The sequence below is a fragment of the Cataglyphis hispanica genome, chromosome 20 (genome assembly GCF_021464435.1).
Source record: "Cataglyphis hispanica isolate Lineage 1 chromosome 20, ULB_Chis1_1.0, whole genome shotgun sequence".
NCBI lineage: Eukaryota > Metazoa > Arthropoda > Insecta > Hymenoptera > Formicidae > Cataglyphis > Cataglyphis hispanica.
This window is the reverse complement of record NC_065973.1, coordinates 3,334,797-3,347,099: the sequence shown is the minus strand read 5'-3', so window position 1 is coordinate 3,347,099 and position 12,303 is coordinate 3,334,797. Positions and strand designations below refer to the sequence as shown.

The window sequence follows — 12,303 nt, the reverse complement described above, 5'->3', positions numbered from 1 at the left end:
TATCCTCACGGATACCGTCCGCGTTTGCATGCCCGTGAAGCTTAATAAGGCACGGCCTTAATAAGTACTTCGCCGCAGAACAAAACACCGATTAATCCTCGGACCGGACCGGCTCCGATACGGATTGGTTTCGAGCTGCCTGCCGACTCCGCGCGCGCAGGATAAGTCGGCTCTTAGATTCGCGTCATCAACATCGTATCGTACATAATCACAGTCTTTATTCGATATTGCTCGAACGTGATCCCACCGGGATCATCGAACGGCGCTGCGAAATTAATGCAACTTCCAAGACGTAACAGTCCTTTGAAAGTAATTATTTACTTTCCAAAGTATACACACTCATACATGTTTCGTTGTAACGGCATAAAGTACGTCATACTTAACCATATATACAATTGTTGTTTACGTAATTTACATTCCTCGTCGTGGAGAGAAATCAGATTTCGCAATACAGATAAGCTCGCGTAGTCTTCCTACCACGACAACATCTAAAAAATTAATTATTTCTTCCTTGATTTCGTAAAAACTTGCAACCATATGAAAGAAATAAAATAAAAATCGCGCGGCGACTCTCACTTCGTTTCTACTGATCTCGCAGATAGATGCCTTTGGCAGTAATTGTAAAGATGAAACTTGATTACTATGTTTCAAAAAATAATATTTTTCCTTTGGTTGCTATCAATTGCAATCGCTCAAACTTGGAATGTTATTTAGGAATTAGAGGAAGAGCAAATAAGATTTGGCGAAAATATAGAATACGCAATTATCCACGAATATTAATGTAACGATATTAATGTAACGTCTTTAGCAGCCGCTTCGAGAGAATCCCGAGCACGTGGGCCTCGCTTATGTCGCCGCACGTGAGAATGGTACTTTAAGGTGCGTGGACACAGCGGGGGCTGGTCCACGCGGTAATCTGAGATGCTCCGCTTCTTATCAGATCACATCACTGATTCGCGTGCCTTGCGGCTAAACTCTTTGACAGTGCCGACACGTATCTTCTTTTTGACCCCGTTCTTCTATTTAGGCACAGCAAGAAGCAAAGAAAAAAAAAATATTTTTGCGATTTATATTTTGTACGTATATTAAACGATACAGGATTTTCAAATATAATATAAGTAAGTGCGAAAAAAAAAATAATGCAAAATTATATCAAATTTATTTTCGAATCTATACACGTGCCCCATTGCGGTATCATTGAAATATATATAAATTGGCAAATATATATTTATTAAATGCAAAATAAAATATGCATTCTAAGAAATCTTTTTAAGGATTGATGAATGATTTAAAATATAGATAAATCGCAGTTTTATTGTTCAAATGATTCTCTTAGTACTTGTAAATTTGAATAATTGACTATGCAAATTAAAAAAAATAGATTTGCAACAGAGCTATTATACAAAGTGCGACTAAACGTTCCGGACTTTGAGATTTCGTAGAAAATTTAATTTTCCCTGTATATACTAATTTAGGCCTCCCTGCATATACTAAAAAATGCATGGATCCTCTGCTTTGAAATACATAGTTCATATATTTCGTTATCTTGATACGGAGTTTAATTACAAGTTACCGTACATCTAAATCGAGGTTCGAAATAACAATATGCACAATAATACGTACTTCTTGCGCTTATGCGTTATACAACGAAACAAATTGCGATTAAATATACCAGTCAGAAAAAAAATTTGCTCTCTCGAGCACGGGAGAAGTTTCATTTAATGATTTTTTATAATACCGATAGTATACAGCCGGAGTTTATGAAATATTCATAAATCAATTATGCAATCCTCGAAAGCGTACTAAGCAGACCGTCACGATTTCGTCTGACTCACTGACAACTTCGAAAAAAAGTAAATATTTTAATAATTTGCTTTCATTTTCATATACACGATTTCTCATTTCCATCATATTATCTATTATATCTTGTGCATACAATACAACTATAATTTAGGAAAATATATAATTAAAGAGAAAGTTATATATATATATATATATATATATATATATATATATATATATATATTCATCAGCTGTGTACATCTCTAAATGTCACGTTCATCAAGAACAAATCGTGGATGATTTAATTTCCAATCCTAAATAAAAAGATATGATTCTAAGATCGAAAGATAGTTACAGATATCACTTTCAACAGATCGCGTAACAGTTTGTTTTGCGTATAATCAGACGAGACTCGTTCTACCTGTGTACGTGACTTTAACACATGGTTTTCTCGCAACAATATGATTTAAATACGCGGATTTTATGTTCGTATCTGTTATCTAATTATACCCGCGCTTCACGAAATCTACCATCTGACAGTCTACGTTATACACAGCAGAGAGTCACGCAGAGAGTCACGCCAAGTCCTAATTATTTAGATAACGATCATAGTGGTTTTAATTATTATTCCCTCCTCCTTCTATCGCTGCTCCGTTCGCCGGTATGCTAATGACACTTAATGCAGATAGCAACACCGATATTAATTTTTCTTGCCTTACCACTTGCTAACTGCGAACGTGCAGCTGCGAGCGCGCGTCCAACAAAAATGATGATAGATTTGAAAATGGAAAGGACAAACAATCATCAGCCCTATTATGCGTGTCTGTTACGTAATACGTCTGTTTTTCCGGCTAGCCGATATAAAGTACGACGGGAGATGCTTATTTATGTAAATTTATTAAATATAATGATACTGTAAAGATTGATATTGTAGATTACGAGTCAAAACAACATAACAAAGAGAAATAAAACTTGCTTATTTATTCTGTCCGAAATACATACGTTACGTATACCGTATGTTGGGTAATCTCTCGCTGCTATAATAACTTATTTATAACAATGAATACGAATTATATAATTTTCGATCAATCTATATGTTTCATTAACGGATAAGTTGGATCGTTCCCAAGGGCTGTTGAAAAAGATGAAGGAAAGAAACAGCAACGGTTGGCTCCATGAGGATCCATAAAAGAAAAATGGGACGAAGCATATTAAATAACGACGATGTCGATTAGTATTGACAAGGGCGATTAAAGAGCCCGAATTGCCAGTCGGTAATGACCGAGCAGGCTGCGCGAGCAGTGAGCACTGTAATTTCATTGATAATATTTAAATACGGGCTTTTGATAGCTGTCTTCTCTCGGCTGGCATTAGCGGGCCCGAAGGCTTCCTCTTCCCTTCGCTCCTCTGCCCGAATCATCCGCCCCTAAAAGAGAGAGACGGGTAGAGAGGCGTACTATTTATCGACCTGGTACCATCATTATTTCATCGAACTCTTTCATCGCCTTGCCTCGTTAATCGATGGCTCTCAAAGACGAAACTCGATCGCCAGAGACTCGAATCGGCTTACCGATCATTTGAATTGCAACGAAAAATTGTTTTTCAATCTTGATACTACATGATAATTAATTTATTTGTATAATCCCGTGAAAGCTTCACGCTCGTTTCCGGTTTTGATTCCGATCAATCGCGCTACCGATTTTTTACGAGTAAACATGCACTAAAGAGAAGCCGGAGAGAGAAAATGAGATAAAGAGAAAGAAAACGGGCGGTGAGAGATCGGCGGTTTAATTATAATGCAAACGAGATGCGATGGTTATTTGCTTAAATATACACGCGAATTGTTTAGCGCACGACCGCGCACCTTTAATTAGCGTGATCGTAATCGCGGGCCACGCAATTCTAGGGTTAATGTGCATTTAATTCACAATACGGGGAGAAACAACGCGGCTGGCATGACCGACGTATTCCTCAGACTCTTTCGTCGGCCAACACACGCTCGTATAATTCAAATACCGACAAAGTGCAATCGCTTCCCAAGAAAATTCTGATGTGTAACGCACGCAAAAAAATGATAATATTTTTTACCCATATAAAATGAGTAATTGTATACTCCCTCTCAATAATTACGAAAAATATAAAATTCTATAAATCACATGTTGCAATTATATTCATTTCAAAAAAGAAAAACGTTCTTCCATACAAAATGCAAAAATCAAGAATAATTATAATATAATTTTATGTATTTAATATTTATATATTTTTATAGAGGCAGTAGAGTGCAAAGATAATACTTTTTGAATTTTAACAAGATGCAAATTATCTCCTAGCATCATATTTTTGAATACGCACACTCGAAAAGATAGGAAACAGAAAGCAAATAAATGAGATTTTTGCACACAAATACAATCTGATACAATCTAATTGGATATGAAATTAAGTCAACAAAACTCCGGCAAAAATAACAGTGCGGCGAGGTGAAATTTAAAATTTATATCTTCTGTCTGCGCGAGCGGGCATACATTTCGCATACGCTGATGCATCCGTCATCTTTTTCTGCAGAGTAAGAGTCTCCTGAGTGCATAATTGCACTACTGTATACAACCTCCTCGAACGAGCATTGAACGATCACTGAGAAACTCCTTCGTTTTGTTAAAAAAAAAAAAAAAAAAATTAATCAAAGCAGTATTTCTTTGAGCGCAAAGAAATTGAATCTACCGTCGTATTGAAAGTATACAAACGAATGGCATGAAATTTTATATATAAGAAATAGATAATAATGTTTGTTTAATTAATGAAAATATAAAAATTATAATTAAATAATAATAAACTATAATTAGAAAAAAATCGAGCTAATTTTTACGACATGGAATTTTCTAATCCACGACACATAACTTCGATCATTTCACGATCCTCGGGATCGTACTATGTCAACCCGATTGATTCTTGCGATTTTAACGGTTCACGGTCACGAGAAGGCGGAGATGTCGCGTGCTCGATCGCCGCACCCAACATCTATCGTTGACGTGAATGACGGTAGGTTTTCGTCGATTCATCTCGATCTGGCTCTGTTCCAGTCTGGTCAAGCGACTTTCTGTACCAGTATTGGCATAAGAATATCTCTGTCTAAAGTAGATCTTACTTCTAAGGTCAATGCGAAGTAATTCAAGCTTGCAATCACACTATTGCCAGATAATTAAATGTCGGACTTATATATCTTATTAAACGTAGCTTTTTGCAACAAGTTTGATAGCGACAAGAAAAAAAAAACGGAGAGAGATTTTACAGCGTTTTCATTCTTCTCGCGGAAACAAATCGTTTCGTAACGATGCCCGATCGTTTGATTCTCGCTCGTTTCGCGAGATGCCCCCGTGTTTTAGGCGATGAAGACGAGGAAAGAACGACAGAGAGAGAGAGAAAGAAAGAGCGCGGCGCTTCTTCTTGCCGGTCGGTTCTTCGTTTCGATGTAGGTAATCATGCGCCGCATTCCCCGAGTGCCGCGGAGATTTTCGGTTTCATTGTATGCGAGGGGTTGAGACCGAACCGAGAGGAGTCCTCCCGAGCTCGATGGCAGGAAAAAGAGAAGCCGCGAGACGCAGGGCGAGGAAGACGTCGCGCGGAAAGAAGGAGAGAAAGAGGATCACGCTGATGAAGAAGGGGAAAGATGAAGAAGAAGAAGGAGAAGAAGAGAGGGAGGAAAACGGGGAGAGGCTGCCCGCAGCAGATTCATCGTCCGTCTCCGTGGAAGCAAACGACGCAAAAACTGGCGTGCATTGTCCCCAACTGAGAGCTCGGGGACGGGAGGTGAGCGGAGAGGGAAAGAGAGAGAGAGAAGGATTATCTGGCAGGGAGAGAAACGAAGAGAATCTGTGTTTCTCTCATCGGTAGAGCCACGCATACCGACTCTCTACGTTCTACCGAGAAAAGAGCAAGGGTAACGAGAAGTAAAGGGAGGAGGGGCGGGGTTGATTTGATTTTTAAATGCAAACAAATCTACATCCCGTGGCAAAAGCGCCGCCGATCGACGTTATTCTGCGCCAACGCGGTGAAAGAAGGGCTGAAGCGTCATCTTCAAAAACCTGCCGAATATTTTTTTCAATCATCGAAGACCGCCACGAAGAGAATCCCGATTCTTATTTTTCTGTTTCTCGCTCGTTTCGTCGTTCCTCTTCACGCGAGACAATCCGGTCGACTACTCCTACGGTATTATAATTGTCAGAATCACAATTAAAGACAAACACAATTGCGCTTAATTTCAAGATGATGAAGAAGCAGTATTAAACCAAAGAAACTTATAAATTCAATTAAAATTGTGATCATAGAATTAATAGTTGTATTTTAGTCAAGATCGTCTCTCATTCCCCCTATTTAGAAAATTAATCAATTTTTTAAATATCTAAAATTTATTTTTTAAGATACGATATCAGAGAAAGTTTCACGATCAGGCAAGAATTTGATCTCGCGAATCGTTCGCAATATCGATAAGAGCCACTCCGAAAAATTCATCAGCGATTTGTAACTTCGCTTTGCCTCGATTTCTTTCCGGTCTCGGCGCAGTAGCAATCGCAGGAAAGAAAGGAGCAATCGGGCGAGTCTTCTTTGGTTCCAAGTAAGGGTGTAATTGCCGCTTCCGACGCTTGTCCCAGCATTGCTGCATGCGCGCGTCGACATTCATAAGTTAAGGAACCGGCGGATAACGTTCTCCCGCGCCCGCACGGAGGTTTCTCGACCGCGGAAGGAAGAAGCAGGATGAGCGAGGTCGGTCCAAGAACTCTGGGAGCGAACATGCGGCCGATCGAAATGGCTGAAGGGCACAGAGAAGAGGGAGGGATTGGGGGAAGCGAGTAGAGGGAGCATAATTGCCGGTGGATTAATGAGACGGCATAATTGCACGATAATCGACAATCGTTTTATTAGGCGACCGGATCTTCTCTTCTCCCGCCTCTTCCCCCTTTCTCTCCTCCACCCGCCTGGAACTCCGGACCGCGATGAACACACAGAGGACACCGCTCATTCGCGATCGCATATTATTATGACGAGAATGAAGACTGTGCGCCGAGGGGTACGTCAGGTAGATAGGTATGTCAGGCTGGTCAGAAATGACAATTACCAAAGACGCGATTAAACGCCGTCCCCTGTCGTCTCCCTCGGTTGTCGATTCCAGGGCACGCGGAATGCAATGTCATTGATGTTTAAGAGCCAGTATTATTCTTACGAAGCGGAGTCGAGTCTTCTCGGCGATATCAAAAAACGACACTTAAAGATAATGTCTAGAAGAAAGATGAAAATGTTTTCTAAATGTTTTGAACGTCCATTTAAATGCGTACATCTATTTAATAGGAGATAACCGTTGTGACGTACGCGCGTATAAACGCTCGCGACATGTCACTTTACTCTGCGAGTGTAGTCCGCGAGACACGGAGAATCTCGAAGAGAACTAGTCTTGTGCCGGTGTCTGTTTCATACCAGCTCAATCTCTAAGCTATTCTCGTATCCCTAGACGGTCGTCGAGGGCCGTTGGCTTCTCGGAGATGAGGGACTAAAAACCCGCGGACGCGCATCGCAGAAAGACATTTAAATGATGTCGCCGCTGCTCGACTTGAGAAAGAGAGGGAGAGAAAGAGTCACAAACATCAGGAGTAGGAATAACTCAGAGAGCGGTGCGCTTTCCTCTCGTCCCACTCGTTTCCCGCTCGTTTCTCGTCCTCTACCACCGAAGGAGAGGGTTAGAGATGAGCTAGACGGACGGACGAACAGACGCGGCTCAGTCAAGACGCGGTCCAGAGTGACATTGCGGAGACTCCTCTGCATTCTCTCTTCTCTCTCTCTCTCTCTCTCTCCTGATATCCACCGCCGTTCTTTCCTACGGTGTTCCACGGTGACGAAAGGTGAAGTGGAGCGAGGTGGAGAGCGCGGCGGAAGGAGGATGCTAATCAGATGCCGACAGCGGCGGCGACATCAAAAGGCGGGTAGCGTCAGAGTCTTGTCACCAGCTTTCTTTCTTTCTTTCTCTCTCTCTCATTCTCGGAGAGCGCACCGGCCTCGCCTTTATTTGAATGCGCTATCGTCGGAATATGCGACGATGACGAGCGCGCTTTTTTGGGATCCCCCGGGGATCGACGGGAGACGGCGTATGATAGGAATTGTTTCAGGAATCTTGACGGGCAGTATCGGCATCAATTGCGAGCCGTTACTTTGAAAAGGTACAGTAGCGAAGCGCCAAAGATTAGAAAAATAAACGCGAAAAAACTTTCTCGCGCTAACGAATGTTCAGCCACTATTCTTCTTCATAAGATTATAAATTAAATATTATAAATAATTATAATTTAAAAAATTGGCTGAAATTAGATAGATGAATAGATTTTTGAGCGGATGAATATTAAAATCATTAGCAAGTGTTGCCGACGAACGTGACCGATATACGTAATATGAGAGGAGGAAGCTCACCACACATTATTGATAACCCGTTTATGCCTACAGGGTGGGAATCTATTATGTAGTCGCACGCGCGCCTCGAGGCAATGATCGGATCTCAACTAAAATCAGCCAGGATAATTATTGCGTAGTTGCCGACTGGCTGTTTAACAAACGTCGTGTTACGGAATAATTACACGGAGTCATTAGCGCCGCGGCGCTGATGTTTATAGGGTTGTTTGTCTATGTCTGCGATCTAACACAAACCGGTAAATATTTCTGGTAATTATTTCCGTACATTTTTATATACAGCACCGTGTTCTAATATACATTCTCCGATTTACTGAAACGGAAGCGCTTATCGCGTCTATATTATTTCGTATTAAACTAGAAAACAGAGCGCTAACATAATAGAAATTAAAATGGATGTTGTATTTACATGTTGTAATTGGATCGTAAATAAAGCAGGCCTCCAGAAAAAAACTATGAAGTTGATATTAAGCTAATATAGTATTGGAAGCGTTTTACAGAATATTTGTACAACATTAATGTACATAATTAAATTATGCAAATTAAGAAATTTAAAGAACATAAATTTTTTGCTGAATTTCGATTAAATGCAAATTTGTCATCTAAAATATTAATCGAGTTTTAATCGTTCAAATAATCATCTATCATATTAGTGGCAAATGCAATATATTATTATATTTTAATACAACTAAAAAGAGACATCTAGTTTCAATTATTGTTTTCACAATGTCCCTGCCATTCAATTAGATTCTTCGATCAAAAATCGAAACAAAAAGAGCGTTGCGGATAATGCATTAAATAACGCAAGTGTGATGCCGCGATATTGCGTATATACATCGAGGAATATTATCGCACGAAGGAGAGCGCGCTGGTTAAAGTTAAGAGCGGGGCATAAAGATGTTGTTTGAGGCGTCGGACACCTGTGCCCCGGCCTCTGCCTAAGCTCTGCATACACTCTCTCTTCCTCGTTCCGAGATTCCTCCCTCCTCCATCTCTCGCGAGATATTCTTCCCTCCCTCCTTTATCCCGCGAAACGCCGCTCGTGTGGAAGCACACGCACGTAACGTACCGCTGAACGTAAAACGTATCCTGCATTAAGATGCAGACGATGATAAGGACGGCTTTACGATCTCACGCTCCGACGATTCATAGCCCGACCGATGTATGAACGGTCGTCGTTCACCGCTCTTCTCGCGCGAGTTGCATTTACTGAGCCGACTCTTGTTTTCGCGGAGCAAGAAGGAGCCTTTTGGTGAGAACGCTCATCCTGGATTGATTACAGATTACGAAATGAGCGATTGAATCGTGATAAAAAAAAAAAAAAATGCATCCGATTCCTTCTTTCCGCTGCTTTCAACGTCGATCCATTCGCGTGATATGTTTACTCGTGTATTTAATTAGAGTGTTAGTTTATTAGAGTATTGATATGATAACCGAGACACATTTTTAATTATTGTTATATCTAATAAATTATACATTAATTTTGTGAAATTTTTGCAAACTTACAAAAGGTGTGAATTTAAAAATACGAGTATATAAATGCATGCAAATATATCCAAATTTTTAAATCAAAAAGATTTAATATTTCAATATTAAAAGTATTTTAAGAGAGAAAGAATACACTTGATACTCGATTGTTAATTTCTGTCTCGACGCATCTCCATCACTTTCTAAAGAAATATACATCCAAATTCTGGCGAGATGGATTCGTTATATAACATAACAAGAGAGAGGAGCAGGAAGAAGGGCCATCATTGACAAGCGTGCAGGCGCGCACGAACGAACGGCGAGCTTGATGACGCCTGCTGGATGCGTTCGAGTGGTCCCGGCGCATCCTGTTGCATATTTCACCTGGAGAACCCTTTTAGCCGGCGTTTCAGCGCGGCTACGAGGCACACGAGCGTGTAAATCAAACGCGTTGCCCGCCTGTAAATCTCCGGGTAAATACATACCGCCGAGATAATTTACGCAGCCGCCGAGCGTTCTCTCTCTCTCTCTGTTGCCCGTTCTCTGCCCTCCCGCGCGAATCCCCCTCTGTCTTTTTCTCTCCTCGTCTCTTCCTCGTATCTTTCGGACCACGCCGGATCCGGGTCCCGGAAAGCGAGGCACCGTCAGGACGCCTCGTTATACCGCACTGATCGTTACGCTATAAGAACGTCGATACACTGATAATTTGTGACGTCAGAGGACGCACCGAATTATTTTCGTTGTATCGTGTATGTTATTCGTCGTGCGATCGGTGCTGTAATATTTGGTATTCAAGTGTACATGTGTATACGGTATATATATTTCCTTTTTAAATTCTATTTGTTTTATTATATTCATTAAATTATTTAATTTTATTATATTTTTTATTATATTGTATTATATTTTTATATTAAATTCTTTAAATTATATATATGAAAAAATTTTTGAAAAACCTGTATTTCTTCTGGATAACTACTATGGGAAAACTTGAGAAATTAGTAAGAAAATTTTTATTCCGTGAAAAAATCAAGAAACTTTCAGATAACTTTATCAAGACTTTGAAAAAGCTCCTGTCAAAATTATTTCTTCTCTCCAAGATTTCATTTTTATTTCACCAATGGGCGTGTAAATAACGTAGCAAAACTTTTTATATATAAAATCTAATATTTGAAGCGTTTAAAATTCTTAATGTTTTTTTCATAAATAAGAGAAAAAAGAATTAAAAAAGCTCGAAGATAATAATTAAAATTATTTTTAAAATGCTTTAGTTTTTGACTTAAAAATTTGAGTAAAAAGATCAACGAATTTTTTTCCCAAAATTTACATAAATAATCCTATTTCCTATCAACACACCTATTGCATCTTATTCTCTGAAAGAACTTTGCACGAAATATGCACTTATTACGATCGTATAATTACGGGCGACGTATGCGAAGCCATAAATTCTTCCTACAAGCGACGTAGTCCGATGAAAAATATCGCGAATCTTATCAGACACGGTGCAAGCTGAGATCATCCGTTAAATCGCTGGCTCGTATTTTATCGCATCGCGCGCGCCGTAACTGCGGCGTACAATTCGCGAGTATGTATCTAATGCACGTGCTGCGCACCAACCAGATGCATCGAGATGCACGGTCTGTCGATTTAATGGAGGCAGCAAGGTGACGACAGGTGGGCCAGTTCCTTGATAAATGAGCTGAGAACTTGCGGCTACTTCCATCCACCAATGCATCAAATCTGTCCACGCCGGTGGATCGCTTGTATAAAAAGCAGCAGCTACATATCCACGAGAGATCCGGCTTATTCCTCTAATCTTTCTCTCGCCCGCTGATGAGACAGAGATGTTTCACACGACGGCTGATAACAGTGATAACGATACGGAATCAATGTGTGCTTTCTTACATGGACTCAAATATATACTCGCGCTCCTTTTTTACGTGGAATCATTGAAATCGGATTTACATTGATATTTTCATAGAAATCTTTTCTGTCCATGATATTACATTGTAGAAACTCTAGCTTTCGCCGAACGAATGCAAATTTTATTACAATGTCGGATGGCGCAGATGTGCGGGCGTAGCGAGCTTTCAATTAAACGCCGATTAAAGGCGATTACTACGTCGCACTTCGCTTAACGCATTGTCCGAGTCGCGTCTCTATTCCGGTTATACCGGACACCGTGAAAATATCGTCTACCGGACGTCCTGCTGGGCGTAGGATCTAGCACCGAGTGCACTCGTAGCTGCATCCTCGCATAACTCGCGCTCTACTTTCGCAAGCGAGAGGCGCGTTTACGCACACTCGCTCGCATATATATATATATATATATATATATATATATATATATATATATATATATATGTAGAGCCGCTCTTTCGCGTTATTTATCACTTCGACTTACCGATACGCGCGCGTTTTTCGAGCTATGCTTGCAGAAATCATATCCCGGATCGTCTTTTCTTCAAGGTCAGAAGATCAGTCGTCGACATCCTGCTCGCACGATCCTTTCTGCGCGCGAACCGGCGTTGTATCGATATTTCTCTCGAGAGCATTTGAATCGATACGATGCGAGAATCATGCCTACTGCATTTCACCGCGATAAAATGCATA

General features: G+C 40.4%; 1 protein-coding gene across 1 annotated transcript in view; it reads right to left on the bottom strand.

Annotated features, from left to right (window-relative positions):
• LOC126856962 (transmembrane protein 147) overlaps nucleotides 1-12,303 on the bottom strand; it is a 135,551-nt gene that overhangs the window by 67,393 nt on the left and 55,855 nt on the right. The window lies entirely within an intron of this gene.